This window comes from Eleutherodactylus coqui, chromosome 6 (genome assembly GCF_035609145.1).
Source record: "Eleutherodactylus coqui strain aEleCoq1 chromosome 6, aEleCoq1.hap1, whole genome shotgun sequence".
Taxonomy (NCBI): domain Eukaryota; kingdom Metazoa; phylum Chordata; class Amphibia; order Anura; family Eleutherodactylidae; genus Eleutherodactylus; species Eleutherodactylus coqui.
In genome coordinates this window covers 8,853,689-8,874,089 of record NC_089842.1, presented here as the reverse complement: position 1 = coordinate 8,874,089, position 20,401 = coordinate 8,853,689, and the positions used below count along the sequence as shown (strand labels likewise).

At 55.6% G+C, this 20,401-nt stretch overlaps 1 protein-coding gene across 1 annotated transcript in view; it reads right to left on the bottom strand.

Moving 5' to 3' along the window:
* LOC136631797 (myosin-10-like) overlaps nucleotides 1-17,492 on the bottom strand; it is a 150,640-nt gene extending 133,148 nt beyond the window's left edge. The window contains exon 1 of the mRNA XM_066606165.1: nucleotides 17,404-17,492. The gene's annotated coding sequence lies outside the window, so the exon portion shown is untranslated. The remainder of the gene's footprint in view (nucleotides 1-17,403) is intronic.
* Nucleotides 17,493-20,401: the final 2,909 nt, after the last annotated feature.

Here is a 20,401-nt window from a genome sequence, read left to right as displayed (position 1 = left end):
AAGACAAACGGGTCTACAGAGAACCGACGACTGCGGCCCTACAAATATATCCAACAGCCGATGTCTGATCACTGACGCCGTTCATCAAGAATCTACTGACACAAGAAACTAAACGTTGTCACGATGCATCTTCAAGTGTCCCTCCAGCCCGGAGCTCAGAAGTTGTAGAAGTCAGTGGAGCGCGGAGGAGGACCTGTGATATGTGACTATAGTATAGCTACATTGCCTAATGTGAAGTAGTCTGGGAGACGCCCCCTGTCTCATCATTGGTTCAAGGGAGACACACCCCATCTCAACACCTACTCATGGTCACTCCCCCTTCCAACTCATCATTGGTTCAGGGTCACATGCACCCTGTGTCTCATCATTGGTTTAGGGAAAGACACCCCAACTTAGGCCGGCTGTCCACGGGCGATGCGTTATCCGCGACGAAGCTCTGCCGCGGGAGCCGCCGCCGAATCTCCGACGGTCAGTCCTATCTGATAGATAGGCTGACCGCGGAGAATCGGGGCAATTCGCAGCATGCTGCAAATTGCCCGCTGCGAGAGGAGAATCGCAATGATTCTTCGCTCGTGGACAGCTGACGGAGCTTTCCATAGCAATGCTATGGGAAGCGTTGGCCGGCATGATTCGCCGTGGACAGGGGGCCTTATGATTGGTTCAGGGTCATCCCCTCCCCCCCAACTCATCATTGGTTCAGGTTCACAGGCACCCTGTGTCTCATGATTGGTTCAAACACACACTCCAGCTCATCAGTTCAGGGTGAAACGCCCCCTTTCTCATCCTTGGTTCAGGCAGCAGAGTAGGCAGACAGGGGGTGTGTCCCAGACTACTTCAGATTAGGCCCCGTTCACACCTGTTCCTGCAGTTCTGATCTACTTTTAGTGTTTAGCTCAGAACCAAACGATGAAAACACTGGAACACCCGAGTTCAGACCCGAACATCCCGTTACTATGATAGGTCTGTTACGTCTCGGTATTGTTGGCTCTCGGTGGCGCGATCCTCGCGGAGTGTAAATGCTGCCCAGAAGGTGAAGCGCTGAGCAAGAAGCGGATGAGAAGCCCGCGATCCAGCGGGGAAGGCTGTATGAGCGAGAACGACCTGTTACAGTCGTTTACCAGACCGTCGCCTCGTCTACACGGGGCTTTAAGCTCTGTAGATAAACAGTCACCGACCAAAGCGCTGTCCGAGTAGAGGAGCTCAAAGCAAACAGGCAGCCAGAGAGCGATCGCAGCGGGCCGTCGGGGGGTTTTATGGCCGTCGGTGGGTTTTATGGTCGTCGGTGGGTTTTATTCTGGCAGTTTTTCATAGGCTTCTCTATAAACATGAAAAACATCAGGGAAAAAACCACAAGTTAGAAACGTGTGAATAAGGGCTCATTCATGAATAGGTAAGCACTGGCCGTAATTGGCTGAGCGCTCAGCCAATAAGCACAGCCCTTTCAGGAGGCGGGGTTTTTTAAATCCCCACCTGCTGAAAGTGCTGGACAGCAGTGTCGGGGATCCAGCTGGAGGATGCGTCTGAGCGGTGAGTATTTTTTTTTTCTTTTTTTACCACTTTATGACTTTCAGGGAAGGGCTTATACACTCATACTGCGGGGTTTGCCACAAACCACTGCTTTCAATGGGACCGGCAGCAATGGGATAGCATGCTGCACTTCTGTCACAGTTGTCACAGCTGTAGCAGAAGTCCTTGGCATTCTCCATATCTTTTCAATAGGGCTAGCGCTGCTGCCGCTGGCCCCATTAAAAAAAGACTGGCGATATCCCGGCGTCTTTCTTGCGCTGCGTGTATTTTCACTTGCTCTCGCAGCACAAGAGAGAATAAACCGCCAGTGGGTGTCCGCCCTAATGGGCTTTCTGGGTTTTTTCGTGAGTGTGGAAAAAAAACAAAAACAAAAGAAAAACGCACTGCGTAAAGAAAATGCATAATCCCAAATACACATATATATATATATACACACACACACACACAGGAAAAACTGCGCATTTCAGTGACCAAAAACACATCCGCCCGCGTGAGCGAGCCCGGAGGGGGAAAACAACGGACACCCAATGATGCAAAAAATGCAAAGACCGCTTTAATATAATGCCGACTTGTATTCCAGCGTCCGTCATGGGACACGTCACAAAAACCTTGGGGACACGTCATTAGCATGTCGGGGACACCGACACCTCGGGGACACATCATAAACACATCGGGGACACATCCTCATGGACACCTCCGGGACACGTCATGAACACATCGGGGACACCTCATGGACACCTCCGGGACACAGACCCCTCATGGACACCTCATGGACACAGACCCCTCATGGACCCCTCATGGACACCTCCGGGACACAGACCCCTCATGGACACCTCGGGGACACGTCATGGACACCTCGGGGACACGTCATGGACACAGACCCCTCATGGACACCTCCGGGACACTTCATGGACACAGACCCCTCATGGACACAGACCCCTCATGGACACCTCGGGGACACGTCATGGACACAGACCCCTCATGGACACCTCGGGGACACGTCATGGACACAGACCCCTCATGGACACCTCGGGGACACGTCATGGACACAGACCCCTCATGGACACCTCGGGGACACGTCATGGACACAGACCCCTCATGGACACCTCGGGGACACGTCATGGACACAGACCCCTCATGGACACCTCGGGGACATGTCATGTACACAGACCCCTCATGGACACCTCCGGGACACTTCATGGACACAGACCCCTCATGGACACAGACCCCTCATGGACACCTCCGGGACACTTCATGGACACAGACCCCTCATGGACACAGACCCCTCATGGACACAGACCCCTCATGGACACCTCGGGGACACGTCATGGACACAGACCCCTCATGGACACCTCTGGGACACGTCATGGACACAGACACGTCATGGACACAGACCCCTCATGGACACAGACCCCTCATGGACACCTCTGGGACATGTCAGTCTCCATTACATTCCACCTTCGCTCATCATTAGTGCTATAAATGCGCTCAAACTAATAATTGTGAGCACAGAGGTGGCAGCCGGCCGCGGGATCCGATAGCGAACGGTCGTTAGTCCCGCACACGGATGAGGTCACGCTTCGGTTTGGCTACAGGTACTGCGGTGTACAGTGTGGCGGACAACCAACACAGGTAAAGGTTAACAATATGCAAGAACCGCTCTTTCCAAAAGTAAAACACCTCCAGCGCCATCTGCACACAAATAGTCCTGCTGAGTCAGCGGCGCCGCTCACCTACCCCTCGGAGGAGAAGCGGCATCCTAGGAAGCGGTGATGTTACTTTGTGATGTATCGTAGCTTACCTATAATAGTCGCCGCACTTTGAGACAACTTGTCCTTCTGTGAGCACCAATGTCATAACTAGCAAAAGCGCAAATCACTTCACCATCACGTCGTCCTATGAGGCCAGCGATGAGCAGACAGACGAGAGGAAGTAGAGGAGGGCGACGACTCATGCTGTCCGTAGAAGTCAATGGAGGGGGAGAGACCCATTTAGACCCCGCTGCAGCTGATCGTAAGGGATTTACTGTACCACAGCTACCAGAATCGCCTCTACACTGCTCGGCACTGCTTTTTATTGTGTTTTTTTAAGGAAATGAACAAAATAAAAATAGCAATTCTGGGGGTAGTTTTTAAAGTATTTTTCATGGCGTTCACTATGTGAGATAAATACAAGGATTTTCATTGTTTGTGTTGCTAGGAATGCCGTAATGCCCATTATGTGCCGCTTTTTAAATTTCTTCTGGTATTTTATCAATTTAAAAAGGGTTTTTTTGTGGAAAAACAATCTGTAAAATGCATTTATTTCTTTCAATCTGCCAGCAGCGGGGTCCAATAGGATGAGCTACGTGCCGTCCGTGGGGGCCTCCAGCTGCGGTGGGAACCCACTGGTACATTGCGATGGCATTGTGGGGTGCTGATGGGCGACAGGATGAGCCCCCGCCATCTGCTTCCATGCTGCAGTTGCTGGTGATTATGGCATGGAAGGGGTTAAGCTGCCTGGATCCGAGCCGTGTGTTAGAGCAGCAGCCTGGCTGTCAGCAATCAGCGAGCCACCGCCTTAGAACGACATATGTGCAGGTTTAAAGTCCATTAGGGAGGTCGGTAAAAAGGTGTGTTGGAGGTCACTAAGGGGTTAATTTACAGCGGATCCCTTCTAGCGCCTCGTATCGCTATGGAGACGCCGTCCAATCGGAGCGCGGATACCGCGGGAAATATCTGCAAGGTTTGGAATAAAACGTAAAGTCGTAGTAAAACTGCAACCTGAAGTGCGAATGCGGCCTAAAGCTTTGTGACTGCGGCCGGTGTCACATGGCTGAAAGCGCATTTGCGCATGCATCTGTACTGGGTTATTGCGCAATGGGCGATCCATATCTGCGCGCTCATCTGCACGTTTTACTGTACGTTTTGCACACACGAAGACACCACGCACGTAACCGCGCTCCCAGTCGTTGCAGCGGGTGAAATCGTTCGATACGCGCTTTTTTTGTGCGCAAATGCGGCAGATTTTTATGCGAGACCGAAATGCGCAGGAAAAATACGCTTATGTGAAGAAGCCCGCTGAGCGGGTTGTTCTCACTGCGCAGTGCGAGCGCGAATACGTTCTTGTGACGCAGGGAAGAGGTGTGAAGGGTAAAGCGAGACCCGAAGAGAATCCAACGCCAAGACGGCCCGCAGGCTGCGATTCCAACACCGTGAAGACGAAGCCTAACGAGCGGAACGAGCGGAACGAGCAGAGAGAAGTCACTTCACAAATAACACATGTTACCGGCAGCACAATACCTGCAGTGTGCCCCCTGGGTGGTCCGGCCCGCAGACTGTAACCCCCCCAACATTACAGGAGTCATTACCCACTGAGGGATTAGAACATCACCAGCAACAAGAACTACAAGTCCCAGCTCGCCCTCCACTGCGCGCTGCAGATGTACACAAGGCATTTCCTGCAGTTAGACCACCAGCACTGCAGATGACCGGACCGCCGCGCCGATCCAAATATACAGCCGTCACTTTATGCTGAAAACCGAAAATACAAGAGTCAAAATACGGATCAGGAAATGTCAAGAGTCAAAATACGGATCAGGAAATGTCAAGAGTCAAAATACGGATCAGGAAATGTCAAGAGTCAAATTCAAAAATGTTCACCACAAATTTGTCAAGGGTTAAATCTGCAGCAAATGTGCAGCATTACCGCATCAAAATCTGCAAGAAAGGAGGAAAAGGAAAATCATTTGGTGCGGTTCTGGCCGCTTCCGATTCTGCATCGCTTCCGCCCTCTGCGGCGCGTCACATGTAGAGGATAACCCACATCAGATTTTCCATCATCGGAGCAGACGTTGGCGCAGATCCGCTGCCGGCCGCACCGCTTCAACTGAAAAGGGTGAAATCTGGTTGGAATCCGCGCCAAAATCTGCACCGAATGATTGTAGTGCTAATATGAACCAAAATATGCAGCCCTGCACCAAAATGCCCCTAGTGTGAGCGCCGCCCCTGGTGTGAGCGCCGCCCCTGGTGTGAGCGCAGCCCCAACTGTGAGCGCCGCCCCAACTGTGAGCGCCGCCCCAACTGTGAGCGCCGCCCCAACTGTGAGCGCCGCCCCTGGTGTGAGCTCCGCCCCTGGTGTGAGCGCCGCCCCTAGTGTGAGCGCCGCCCCAAGCCCCCAACAGTTTAGGAGGAGCTCTGTTCGTTCTGCAGTGTTGGATGAAGAGCGCTCGTTCTACTTCACACGGCTGCAGCTCCGGGCCGAAGGCGCAATGTTCACGGGCGGATTGTGATTATAAGATCTGTGTGGGAGATCTGCAGATCTAGAAGCCCACAGGGATGCATTGGCATCTGCAAGGCAATTTAATGCATGTGGATGTGATTTTTTCGCGGCATGCGGATCGCATGCTGCATTTCTTTACAGATCCCACAGTAACGGCAGCCAATGAAGCCGCCATATCCACAGCACACCCGCAGCTGTCATTGTGGCTGTACTGCGGATCCACAAGAGAGATGGAACCCCCCCCCCCAAAAAAGAGAAAGCATGGCGCCGGTGTGCCGAGCTCACCCGCCGGGCAGAAGAAAGAAGATCCAGCCACGACGGAGGAGATCCCCGCAGCATCCGGACAAGTGAGTAAATGTCAGGAAATTAAAAAGTCGCAGTGCGCATGTCCGTGAGATACGTGGACCTGTGGAGCAGACTCGCAGTGCGCATGTCCGTGAGATACGTGGACCTGTGGAGCAGACTCGCAGTGCGCATGTCTGTGAGATACGTGGACCAGTGGAGCAGACTCGCAGTGCGCATGTCCGTGAGATACGTGGACCAGTGGAGCAGACTCGCAGTGCGCATGTCCGTGAGATACGTGGACCAGTGGAGCAGACTCGCAGTGCGCATGTCCGTGAGATACGTGGACCAGTGGAGCAGACTCGCAGTGCGCATGTCCGTGAGATACGTGGACCAGTGGAGCAGACTCGCAGTGCGCATGTCCGTGAGATACGTGGAGCAGACTCGCAGTGCGCATGTCCGTGAGATACGTGGACCTGTGGAGCAGACTCGCAGTGCGCATGTCCGTGAGATACGTGGACCTGTGGAGCAGACTCGCAGTGCGCATGTCCGTGAGATACGTGGACCTGTGGAGCAGACTCGCAGTGCGCATGTCCGTGAGATACGTGGACCAGTGGAGCAGACTCGCAGTGCGCATGTCCGTGAGATACGTGGACCTGTGGAGCAGACTCGCAGTGCGCATGTCCGTGAGATACGTGGACCAGTGGAGCAGACTCGCAGTGCGCATGTCCGTGAGATACGTGGACCAGTGGAGCAGACTCGCAGTGCGCATGTCCGTGAGATACGTGGACCTGTGGAGCAGACTCGCAGTGCGCATGTCCGTGAGATACGTGGACCTGTGGAGCAGACTCGCAGTGCGCATGTCCGTGAGATACGTGGACCTGTGGAGCAGACTCGCAGTGTTTTATGCATGAGCCCTCAGAGCAAGAAGAAGGGGAGGGGGACAGTCATTTGTGCTCCCGTTATTAACCCCCCCCCCCCCGTTCAATCCATCAATCAGAGAGCAAATCTGCTCACTGATTGTCACATATGGGTTTTACTCCAAAAAGCAGTGCAATAGTGAGGCCTGCGCTCATCTACCCCTCCCCCACACCGTATAACTCTGCAGACGTTGCAGTCATTTCAGACTTCGGGATTTAAAGGTTTTCACAGAGAAAAAATAAATTAAGGATTTTTCTTTCCCCGAATAGAAGGCTTAAAACAATCAATTAAAAAAACAAACAAAAAACGCCAAATAACGGATCCGGCCGCGTCCGAAACATCGCGGACCGCAACATAAAACAGGAGATTCCAGCAAGGAAAATGAGAATATTGCCGATTTTCCCGTCATCTCGCTTCGGAAGAACAGGAACGAACAGGAACGAACAGGAACGAACAGGAACGAACAGGAACGAACAGGAATGACCTCGTATTCACCCCAACATGGCGCCAATAAAACTACAAGCCGTCCTGCAAAACACGAGCCGCTCAGCTCCGTGAACGGAAGATAAAGCGCCGCGGTCCTGGAATGTGGCGCCGCAAAAAAAAAAAAAAAAAGGATTTATACTGTGCAAACATAATAAAACCGCTATAAATGTGGTCAGAACCCTGGCGCCCGCTAGAAGGGGACAACGTATTCGTGCCGCACTGTGATTGGATGAAAAAGAATTCCCAAAGGACAGTCGTGAGATAGTCGTCCTCCACGGCCCATCGGTAGGAAATGCCCAGAAACCCCTCCAGAGGCACCAACACCGCGCAGCACAACACCGCGCAGCACAACACCGCGCAGCACAACACCGTGCAGCACAACGTTGCACAACACCGCGCAGCACACTGCACAACACCGCGCAGCACAACACCGCGCAGCACAACGTTACACAGCACCGCGCAGCACAACGTTACACAGCACCGCGCAGCACAACACGCAGCACAATACCGCGCAGCAAAACGCCGCGCAGCACAATACACAGCACCGCGCAGCACAACACCGCACAGCACACTGCACAACGCCGCGCAGCACAACATTACACAGCACCGCGCAGCACAACACCGCGCAGCACGCAGCACAACACCGCGCAGCACAACGCCGCGCAGCACAACACCGCGCAGCACAACACCACACAACAATGCACAACACCGCGCAGCACAACGTTACACAGCACCGCGCAGCACAACACCGCGCAGCACAACGTTACACAGCACCGCGCAGCACAACGTTACACAGCACCGCGCAGCACAACACTGCGCAGCACACCGCACAACACCGCGCAGCACAACACCGCGCAACACCGCGCAGCACACCGCACAACACCGCGCAGCACACCGCACAACACCGCGCAGCACACCGCACAACACCGCGCAGCACACCGCACAGCACCGCGCAGCACACCGCACAACACCGCGCAGCACAACACCGCGCAGCACAACACCGCACAACACCGCGCAGCACAACACCGCACAACACCGCGCAGCACAACACCGCACAACACCGCGCAGCACCGCACCGCACAACACCGCGCAGCACACCACCGCGCAGCACACCGCACAACACCGCGCAGCACAACACCGCGCAGCATACCGCACAGCACAACATCGCGCAGCACAACACCGCGCAGCACACCACACAGCACAACACCGCGCAGCACAACACAATACTGCACAGCACCGCGCAGCACCGCATAGAACAACACCGCGCACAATTAGTTACTATGTAACGGAAACTTGTTGCGTTTGTTTAGAAACACTGTTGCGACCAAATGAGGCCAGCAGGCGGCTGCGTACCGAACGATACTCGTATCCTGCAGCCAATAAGGCGAATCTATCACATAAGTAGGCGTGTACGGCAATATGCGGCGGCCGTCTCATATGACACATTGTTAATGTTGTAACACGCAAAGGTTTAGTAATAAGTAGCGCCGGCCGACAGCGAGCGCCGCGGGGATCCAGCTTCATTCCAAGAAAAGCAAACGTTAATTGAAGCGAATCTTCCGTCGCGGTCTGATGCCGCTGCATGAACACGAGCCAGGAGCCAGTCGCACCTCGCGGGGTATCGGGACTGACTACTCCGTGTCTGCATGCCTCAGAAGTCGTACAGACGGGGCTCATTCACACGAGTATCTGCGCGCAAAATACGCAGCGAATGATCTCAGCGGCTTCATGTCCATCTGCACGAAATATCCGCCTGATCCTGGTGTGTATGACGCATCGCAAGAGGCCGACGCAGATACACGGCGAATACGCAGGAAACCGCTGTATCCGCCGCCTGTTTGCACATTAAATACATGGCGGCCCGTCTGCGGACATATTTGCATGCGCAATCACCCACACAAACCTGCTGGGGGGGGCGAGATATGTGAGCAGGAGCAATAGTCGGCCATGTAATCTGCTTCCCCATGTGAATGAGCCCCACATCTCCGCGGGGGTCACTTGTGACTTCCAGGTTTTAGACCATTTTTGTTTTGTTCTTTCCTTATCCTGAAGCCCTGAGGCGTCTATGGATTACACTATGGATTGCCCGGCCACTAGAGGGAGCTAGAGAACTGCCTGCAGAATGTGCCACTATTGAATTCTATGTATAACAGTAAGCTGCGGCAATCCGACTAGTGACGGCTGATGTTGGCTACGTAAACGGTTTAGCTGGTCAGGCAACGGGCAAAACACTCTGGCATGCTGACCGTTGGCAGCTGACGGTGCCTGTCTGACGCCCGCGGGCTATCGTAGAATTCAGAGCTTTTTGCTCTGAGGGCCGATAAGCCGCTGCCAGGGGTATCTGACAATGGCAGACCCCCTCTCCCAGCTGAGGGCACATGCGTGTGTATGAGGAAGTCACCATCGCTCAGCCGACCACCGCTGAGGTTATAAGACGCCGTGAGTAATATGGCCGTGCGAACAGATCCACATCAGCCCCGTATTACAATACACTTGCTGCGGCATCAGAAGACGACTAGTTAAAAATATCCTACATCTCTGCAGTTCTCACACCGACCACTAGGCCCAATAATAGTCCGACACTTCCTGTCTGTAGAGATATTTCTCAGCAGTTGTCACATTGCCATCCTGTGATGATAATGAGAGGTGACACATATATGTAGATAACACGGGATCCCCATTCACAACAGGTGATTTCACAGCTCACCTCCTCCCCTCCCTGCACACTGACCACTAGGCCTAATAATAGTCTGACACTGCCTGTTCTGTAGGGAAAACCTCTCAGCCATTATCTCATTATCATCACAAGCAGGATTACACTGAGAGGGGACCCCTATATATATAGATAACACAGGATCCACCATTCACAATAGTCACAGCTCACCTCCTCCTCTCTGCACAGCTCACAAAACATGCCCACAACACTCTCCCATACAAGTCAACCATTTGAACAAATCTTGAGCGACAATCGTCCCATGTAAATGATGCTTAACCACATACATGTGAGCGAGGGGGGGGGGGGGTAAACGGGGAACAGAAGGCTTTTGTTTCTCGGTCTCCACTCTCTGGCTGTTGCTATAGAGCTCCTCCTCCTCATCTTATCAGTCGTCGGGGATAATAACCTTCGCCCCTCTCTGGTTAACCTGTAACTCCGGCAGATGTGACAGTTGTTTAGGATCAGAGCCTACTAGCCCTGCGCTGCGCACCGCCTGCTGACCTCGCACCGCCCGCTGGCCTCTTCTTACTGCCCGCTGACCTCGCACCGCCCGCTGGCCTCGCACCGCCCGCTGGCCTCTTACTGCCCGCTGACCTCGCACCGCCCGCTGGCCTCGCACCGCCCGCTGGCCTCTTACTGCCCGCTGACCTCGCACCGCCCGCTGGCCTCGCACCGCCTGCTGACCTCTTACTGCCCGCTGACCTCGTACCGCCCGCTGACCTCGTACCGCCCGCTGACCTCTTACTGCCCGCTGACCTCTTACTGCCCGCTGACCTCTTACTGCCCGCTGACCTCGCACCGCCCGCGGCTTTTAGTGGTTTTTATGCATTTTCCTTTTTGAAAAAACTAAAAGTTAAAGCCGGCAGCAAATGTGAAAGAGGGATAAACCTGCCCACACCTTCAGCAGCAGCCGCTCTTGTAGAGAGGGGTGTATGCCGCTGTCGGAAACCTCCGGCTTACCTCCCTCAGGGCTCCTTCACACTAGTGAGAAAATAGCGCGATTTTCTCACGATGCGAGAGGAAGTGAAAGCGTACGATTATGAAACCACCGATTTTCCTTTCTTTTTGCGATATCGCCCATCGCACCGCCGGCCCATCGAAGACAACAGGAGAACATCGCGATCTCCTGCCGCGGCTGTGACGGCCCCTCCGGGGATTCCTGCAGCCCTTCCGGGGGATTCCTGCAGCCCCGCAGGGATGAGAGGCTGTTTCTATGTGAAAACGCCTCGCACCAGGGGTAGTTAGAAGGATTGCGAGGGCGACATCAGTCCACGAATCACGGCCCTCGGCAGTGTGGAGGAGCCGTAGAGAGGATATCCAGCTGCAAACTATCAATAGCCAATCCTCGGGATAGTCCATCAGTAGTTGATCTCACTCTGCAGGAGGCAGACAGCTCCGTTTTCCCTGCAGTGGCCCAATTTGGTATTACAGGCAAAGTCCTCCTAGGACCGAGCAGCGGTGAAGCTGGCAGAGCCGCACTGGCACATGCTGGACAGACAGCGCCAGAGAGAACCCAGTGACTATAGAGGGGTTTGTTGGGTACAGCCGCCGGCATCTTCCTGGACGCACCGGCACGGAGCGCAGCGCTGTTTTGTCCTGGATTTAGCGGATATCTGTGGCAGAGGCGGATACAGACAGTGGGCAGACATGAGCTGACTTGTATGCAGCGGCCTCCGCCACATGTCTTCCCCTCCGTGTCCCCGCGGCCGGCCGCCACCGCTAATGCTTCCTGTATTACTGAGATGCTCCAATAAACATCACCAGTGTTTCCTGTATTACTGGCATGATCTAGTAAGCCAGGACTACAGCGCCCCCTACCTATTAACCCAGGTATTGGCGCTCCACTGGCAGAGCGCGGCCCGATCAGAGGTTCATGGCCAGACAGCGGTCTCGGGCCCTCTGCAGTAAGCCATAAGCCCCTCCCCCGGCTCGTGATTGACAGCTCAAGTATGACACCAGCAGCCAATCAAGAGCCAGAGGGAATGTTAAAGGGATAGTCCCACCATGCCAAGTTATCCCCCATCCAGAACTCGCACATCAGTGGGGGTCCGACCACTGGGATCCCCACCGATCCAGAGAAATGGCCCCAACAGGGGGAGCCTGCACAATCACTTCCAAAGGGCCGTCAGAGTCTCCAATGAAGTGAACGGCACGCTGGTCAATATTCAGGAACGCACTGGGGGGTCCCGGTGGGCACTTACCTACAATGGGGGTTCAGGGGCTCCTGAGGCCGAGCAGTGGGGTACGTTACCCGTCCGCAGGTCAGCGCCCCGCATGCCATGGGTTTAGCTGGGACGGTTATAAGCAGGCACTCCCTCATCTATCGAGGACTGCTTGCTTGCAGTGAATGGAGCGATCTCCTGCGGCCTCCGCTCTCTGATCGCACAGGAGCGATAGTCTGCTGCAGCGCTGTGGCCATCCTGTGTAGCGGTACCTTCCTGACAGCCACCAGCTCTTATGCTCAGGCCTGCAGCCGGATCCGCTACCGGTGGTGGTAAGTATACACTCTGCCAGTAGGGACCGCGCCGGGCTGTGAGCGCTGCGCAGGCCTGACATCTCGCGGACGCGCAGTGGGGGTGTTTTTTAATTCCCTGCCCTGGTTAATAGCGGTTTGGGTAAGAAAAAGCCGCCCATGTGCAACGTGCTGCGTACGGACCGCGCCGGATGTGCTGCCTATACGGACGTACACGCTCACGCTGCGGTACGCAGAGGAGTACGGCGCTGCGAGCGATTTCTCGTGCGTACGGACACACATGGTCTACACGCTCATGGAGCAACGCCCATTACTTTATTGGCTCCATTTACCGCCCGGAATGCGGTGAAAAGAGCGAGGTGGGCATGTAAACGTCCGTAGGTCCGTACGAAGCCCCCATCACCGTGCCACCATGCGGGCGCAGCACTAGATCATCCTGCCAGCCCAGGTGGAAAGCGAACGACCCCCGCTATTATAATTGGGGTCTGTTGGGCGCATTCAGATCTGTCATGAGATGGAGCCGGGGATTCCTTCTGATCAGCGCTGCGCCGACTCACGCAGAGCGGCCCCCCGGCAGCGCTCCGCCGACTCACGCAGAGCGGCCCCCCGGCAGCGCTGCGCCGACTCACGCAGAGCGGCCCCCCGGCAGCGCTGCGCCGACTCACGCAGGGCGGCCCCCCGGCAGCGCCGCGCCGACTCACGCAGGGCGGCCCCCCGGCAGCGCCGCGCCGACTCACGCAGGGCGGCCCCCCGGCAGCGCCGCGCCGACTCACGCAGAGCGGCCCCCCGGCAGCGCTGCGCCGACTCACGCAGAGCGGCCCCCCGGCAGAGCGGCCCCCCGGCAGAGCTCCGCCGACTCACGCAGAGCGGCCCCCCGGCAGAGCTCCGCCGACTCACGCAGAGCGGCCCCCCCGGCAGAGCTCCGCCGGCTCACGCAGAGCGGCCCCCGGCAGAGCTCCGCCGGCTCACGCAGAGCGGCCCCCCGGCAGAGCTCCGCCGACTCACGCAGAGCGGCCCCCCGGCAGAGCTCCGCCGACTCACGCAGAGCGGCCCCCCGGCAGAGCTCCGCCGACTCACGCAGAGCGGCCCCCCCGGCAGAGCTCCGCCGGCTCACGCAGAGCGGCCCCCGGCAGCGCCGTGCCGACTCACGCAGAGCGGCCCCCCGGCAGCGCTGCGCCGACTCACGCAGAGCGGCCCCCCCGGCAGCGCTGCGCCGACTCACGCAGAGCGGCCCCCCCGGCAGAGCTCCGCCGGCTCACGCAGAGCGGCCCCCGGCAGCGCCGTGCCGACTCACGCAGAGCGGCCCCCCGGCAGCGCCGCGCCGACTCACGCAGAGCGGCCCCCCGGCAGCGCCGCGCCGACTCACGCAGAGCGGCCCCCCGGCAGCGCTGCGCCGACTCACGCAGAGCGGCCCCCCGGCAGCGCTGCGCCGACTCACGCAGAGCGGCCCCCCGGCAGCGCTGCGCCGACTCACGCAGAGCGGCCCCCCGGCAGCGCTGCGCCGACTCACGCAGAGCGGCCCCCCGGCAGCGCCGCGCCGACTCACGCAGAGCGGCCCCCCGGCAGCGCCGCGCCGACTCACGCAGAGCGGCCCCCCGGCAGCGCCGCGCCGACTCACGCAGAGCGGCCCCCCGGCAGCGCCGCGCCGACTCACAGTTATAAAAATATACATAAATCGTTAGGATTAGTTCATTGCCGTATTTGGCCAACTGGTGGGTCTGAATATGGAGAGTGCGAACCGCCTCCGTACGGGATGACGTCTACGAGCGCCCATTCGCACCTCATTACGGGCGCCTTCACACGGGAAGGAACATTCCGCAGCGCGATATTCCATCATGCAGAAGAATCCGCACCAAAATCCGGATGTGCAGATTGTGAGGTGGAACCGAAAATGGCAGAACTCCGCCCCCAACGCCGCGCCGACATCCGCTATCGGACCACCGGATACCGGAATGTTCTGCGCAATACTCCGTCCTGTGTGGCGCCTCCCATAAAGATCCCATAACAGCAACGCAGTTTGTTTGGACCGCGCCATTCTTTTCAGAATTTTAAGTGGCACCTGTGAGGGGCGGCTGGATGGAGGCCATGATGGGGGGCGAACAGGCGAAGCGATCGTCACCTTTCAGCCGCGGCCGCAGCGCTCCGCTCAGAGGCGGCAGCCGGACATTTTCAGCAGATTTCCGTTAATTTTCGGCATTTTTGCGCAGTTAATCTCTCATAACAAAACGGAAGCCATCTGAGACCTTATCGCCCCGCGACCGGCGGGCGCGCGTATTCGCTGTATTCACGGTACGTTCTCGCGGCGGTATAAACCACAGATAAATCAGCTTCTAACGAGGCAGCAGAGTCGGCGGCGCTCCGCTACGGCTTTTGCCGCGGATTCAGTTCTGCCGATGGGCAAAACCTGCGTGCGCAATTCAGCACAGAAATGGCGTCTCGATGATGGAACGCTCTTCTCCACGTCCGAATTTCGCACGCAGCTCTTACCAGGTCACATGACCAAGTCCTCATGTCAAAAACTGCAGCAGGCGCGGCTTTCAGGGCTCCTGCAGCTGCCGACGCGCTCGCAATACCGTGACTAATGGTGCTATGGAGAGGGCGCTGTCGCCGACTATCACGCACGTCCCCTCCTGTACTCCTCTGTGATTGGGCCGTCCAGCAGACTAACCGCTCCGTGCGGTTATTAACACTGTGATCCCTGCGGTCCGCAGCAGGGGGGCGCTAATGTACGCAAAAGGGAGCGAGTCGCGTATATATTCACTCACAGGGAAATATGGCGCAAAAACTACGGGAAGTAGAAACCAACGGATCTGCGTGAAACTGCGTGCGAGAATCGCAGAGGCGGAGTCTACAGCGCGATATTAAACGCGAACGTACCGTAATGTGCGCGAAAATATATATGAGAGGCTCCATGAGTAAATAGTCAGCGAGCGGCGAGGAGCGGGAGGCGAGCGGATGAATGCGCTTACAGGCTTCTGCGCACCGCGGCGGGTGAACACTGCGGATTATTACTAGATACGGACGCAGACCCCCCGGTGTGAACGAGGGGCGACCAGAGCAGCATATAGGGGGCGGCGGGCGGACGGAACAGTATATAGGGGGCGGCCAGAGCAGTATACAGGGGGCGGACGGAACAGTATACAGGGGGCGGCGGGCGGACGGAACAGTATATAGGGGGCGGCGGGCGGGCGGACGGAACAGTATATAGGGGGCGGACAGAGCAGTATACAGGGGGCGGACGGAACAGTATACAGGGGGCGGCGGGCGGACGGAACAGTATATAGGGGGCGGACAGAACAGTATATAGGGGGCGGCGAGCGGACAGAACAGTATATAGGGGGCGACCAGAGCAGCATATAGGGGGCGGCGGGCGGACGGAACAGTATATAGGGGGCGGACGGAACAGTATACAGGGGGCGGACGGAACAGTATACAGGGGGCGGACGGAACAGTATACAGGGGGCGGACGGAACAGTATACAGGGGGCGGACGGAACAGTATACAGGGGGCGGACGGAACAGTATACAGGGGGCGGACGGAACAGTATACAGGGGGCGGACGGAACAGTATATAGGGGGCGGACGGAACAGTATACAGGGGGCGGACGGAACAGTATACAGGGGGCGGACGGAACAGTATATAGGGGGCGGACGGAACAGTATATAGGGGGCGGACAGAACAGTATATAGGGGGCGGCGGGCAGACGGAACAGTATACAGGGGGCGGCCGGCGGACGGAGCAGTATATAGGGGGCGGCCGGAACAGTATACAGGGGGCGGACGGAACAGTATATAGGGGGCGGCGGGCGGACGGAGCAGTATATAGGGGGCGGCCGGAACAGTATACAGGGGGCGGACGGAACAGTATACAGGGGGCGGACGGAACAGTATACAGGGGGCGGCCAGAGCAGTATACAGGGGGCGGACGGAACAGTATACAGGGGGCGGCGGGCGGACGGAACAGTATACAGGGGGCGGACGGAACAGTATATAGGGGGCGGCGAGCGGACAGAACAGTATATAGGGGGCGACCGGCGGACAGAACAGTATATAGGGGGCGACCGGCGGACAGAGCAGTATATAGGGGGCGACCGGCGGACAGAGCAGTATATAGGGGGCGACCGGCGGACAGAGCAGTATATAGGGGGCGGCGAGCGGACAGAGCAGCATATAGGGGGCGGACAGAGCAGTATATAGGAGGGCGGACAGAGCAGTATATAGGGGGCGGCGAGCGGGCAGAGCAGTATATAGGAGGGCGGACAGAGCAGTATATAGGAGGGTCGCCGGCGGACAGAACAGTATATAGGGGGCAGAGAGAACAGTATATAGGGGGCGGTGAGCGGACGGAACAGTATATAGGGGGCGGACAGAGCAGTATATAGGGGGCGACCGGCGGACAGAGCAGTATATAGGGGGCGGCGAGCGGACGGAACAGTATATAGGGGGCGGACAGAGCAGTATATAGGGGGCGACCGGCGGACAGAACAGTATATAGGGGGCGCCTGGCGGGCAGAACAGTATATAGGGGGCGGACAGAGCAGTATATAGGGGGCGGACAGAGCAGTATATAGCGGGCGGCGGGCACACCTGCAGCCCGGGTGGAGAGGCCCTGCGGGCAGCACGGGGACCACAGCGGCTCCAGCAGCAGGCCGGACACCGGCGGCCCGAGGGCTGCAGCAGCGGAGGAGCAACACCCGGAGGCCGGCACAGGCGCCACCGCCACCCCGCCATCACAGTACCTGCTGGGCTGCACGACCACCTCACCGGGACACACCACGGAGGACTGCGGCGACCGGGATCCGGGAGGAGGAAGCGGCGGCCGAGGCGGAGATCCCGGAGCAGCGACCCCTGCCGGCGGCTATGTGACAGGACGCGGCGGGAGAGGCAGGTGGATGGGATGGAGGGGATGATGGGGGGTGTAGTTATTACTATACTGGGAGATGATGGGGGTGTAATTATTACTATACTGGGGGATGATGGGGGATGTAGTTATTACTATACTGGGGGATGATGGGGGGTGTAGTTATTACTATACTGGGGGATGATGGGGGGTGTAGTTATTACTATACTGGGGGATGATGGGGGGTGTAGTTATTACTATACTGGGGGATGATGGGGGATGTAGTTATTACTATACTGGGGGATGATGGGGGGTGTAGTTATTACTATACTGGGGGATGATGGGGGGTGTAGTTATTACTATACTGGGGCATGATGGGGGGTGTAGTTATTACTATGATGGGAAATGATGGGGGGTGTAGTTATTACTATACTGGGGGATGATGGGGGATGCAGTTATTACTATACTGGGGGATGATGGGGGATGCAGTTATTACTATACTGGGGATGATGGGGGTGTAGTTATTACTATACTGGGGATGATGGGGGATGTAGTTATTACTATACTGGGAAATGATGGGGGGTGTAGTTATTACTATACTGGGGGATGTAGTTATTACTATACTGGGGGATGATGGGGGATGTAGTTATTACTATACTGGGGGATGATGGGGGATGTAGTTATTACTATACTGGGGGATGATGGGGGGTGTAGTTATTACTATACTGGGGGATGATGGGGGGTGTAGTTATTACTATACTGGGGGATGATGGGGGGTGTAGTTATTACTATACTGGGGGGTGATGGGGGTGTAGTTATTACTATACTGGGGGGTGATGGGGGGTGTAGTTATTACTATACTGGGGGGTGATGGGGGGTGTAGTTATTACTATACTGGGGGATGATGGGGGATGTAGTTATTACTATACTGGGGGATGATGGGGGGTGTAGTTATTACTATACTGGGGGATGATGGGGGGTGTAGTTATTACTATACTGGGGGATGTAGTTATTACTATACTGGGGGATGATGGGGGGTGTAGTTATTACTATACTGGGGGATGTAGTTATTACTATACTGGGGGGTGATGGGGGATGTAGTTATTACTATACTGGGGATGATGGGGGGTGTAGTTATTACTATACTGGGGGGTGATGGGGGATGTAGTTATTACTATACTGGGGATGATGGGGGGTGTAGTTATTACTATACTGGGGGATGATGGGGGGTGTAGTTATTACTATACTGGGGGATGTAGTTATTACTATACTGGGGGGTGATGGGGGATGTAGTTATTACTATACTGGGAGATGATGGGGGGTGTAGTTATTACTATACTGGGGATGATGGGGGGTGTAGTTATTACTATACTGGGGATGATGGGGGGTGTAGTTATTACTATACTGGGGGATGGTGGAGGGTGTAGTTATTACTATACTGGGGGATGATGGGGGATGTAGTTATTACTATACTGGGGGATGATGGGGGATGTAGTTATTACTATACTGGGGGGTGATGGGGGGTGTAGTTATTACTATACTGGGGGGTGATGGGGGTGTAGTTATTACTATACTGGGGGGTGATGGGGGTGTAGTTATTACTATACTGGGGGGTGATGGGGGTGTAGTTATTACTATACTGGGGGGTGATGGGGGTGTAGTTATTACTATACTGGGGGGTGATGGGGGTGTAGTTATTACTATACTGGGGGGTGATGGGGGTGTAGTTATTACTATACTGGGGGGTGATGGGGGTGTAGTTATTACTATACTGGGGGGTGATGGGGGTGTAGTTATTACTATACTGGGGGGTGATGGGGGTGTAGTTATTACTATACTGGGGGGTGATGGGGGTGTAGTTATTACTATACTGGGGGGTGATGGGGGTGTAGTTATTACTATACTGGGGGGTGATGGGGGTGTAGTTATTACTATACTGGGGGGTGATGGGGGGTGTAGTTATTACTATACTGGGGGATGATGGGGGGTGTAGTTATTACTATACTGGGGGGGTGATGGGGGATGTAGTTATTACTATACTATGGGGGATGATGGGGGATGTAGTTATTACTATACTGGGGGATGATGGGGGTGTAGTTATTACTATACTGGGGGATGTAGTTATTACTATACTGGGGGATGATGGGGGATGTAGTTATTACTATACTGGGGGATGATGGGGGATGTAGTTATTACTATACTGGGGGATGATGGGGGATGTAGTTATTACTATACTATGGGGGATGATGGGGGGTGTAGTTATTACTATACTGGGGGATGATGGGGGTGTAGTTATTACTATACTGGGGGATGATGGGGGTGTAGTTATTACTATACTGGGGGATGTAGTTATTACTATACTGGGGGATGATGGGGGTGTAGTTATTACTATACTGGGGGATGATGGGGGATGTAGTTATTACTATACTGGGGGATGTAGTTATTACTATACTGGGGGATGATGGGGGATGTAGTTATTACTATACTGGGGGATGTAGTTATTACTATACTGGGGGATGATGGGGGTGTAGTTATTACTATACTGGGGGATGATGGGGGATGTAGTTATTACTATACTGGGGGATGATGGGGGATGTAGTTATTACTATACTGGGGGATGTAGTTATTACTATACTGGGGGATGTAGTTATTACTATACTGGGGGATGTAGTTATTACTATACTGGGGGATGATGGGGGATGTAGTTATTACTATACTGGGGGATGATGGGGGATGTAGTTATTACTATACTGGGGGATGATGAGGGATGTAGTTATTACTATACTGGGGGATGATGAGGGATGTAGTTATTACTATACTGGGGGATGATGGGGGATGTAGTTATTACTATACTGGGGGATGATGGGGGGTGTAGTTATTACTATACTGGGGGATGA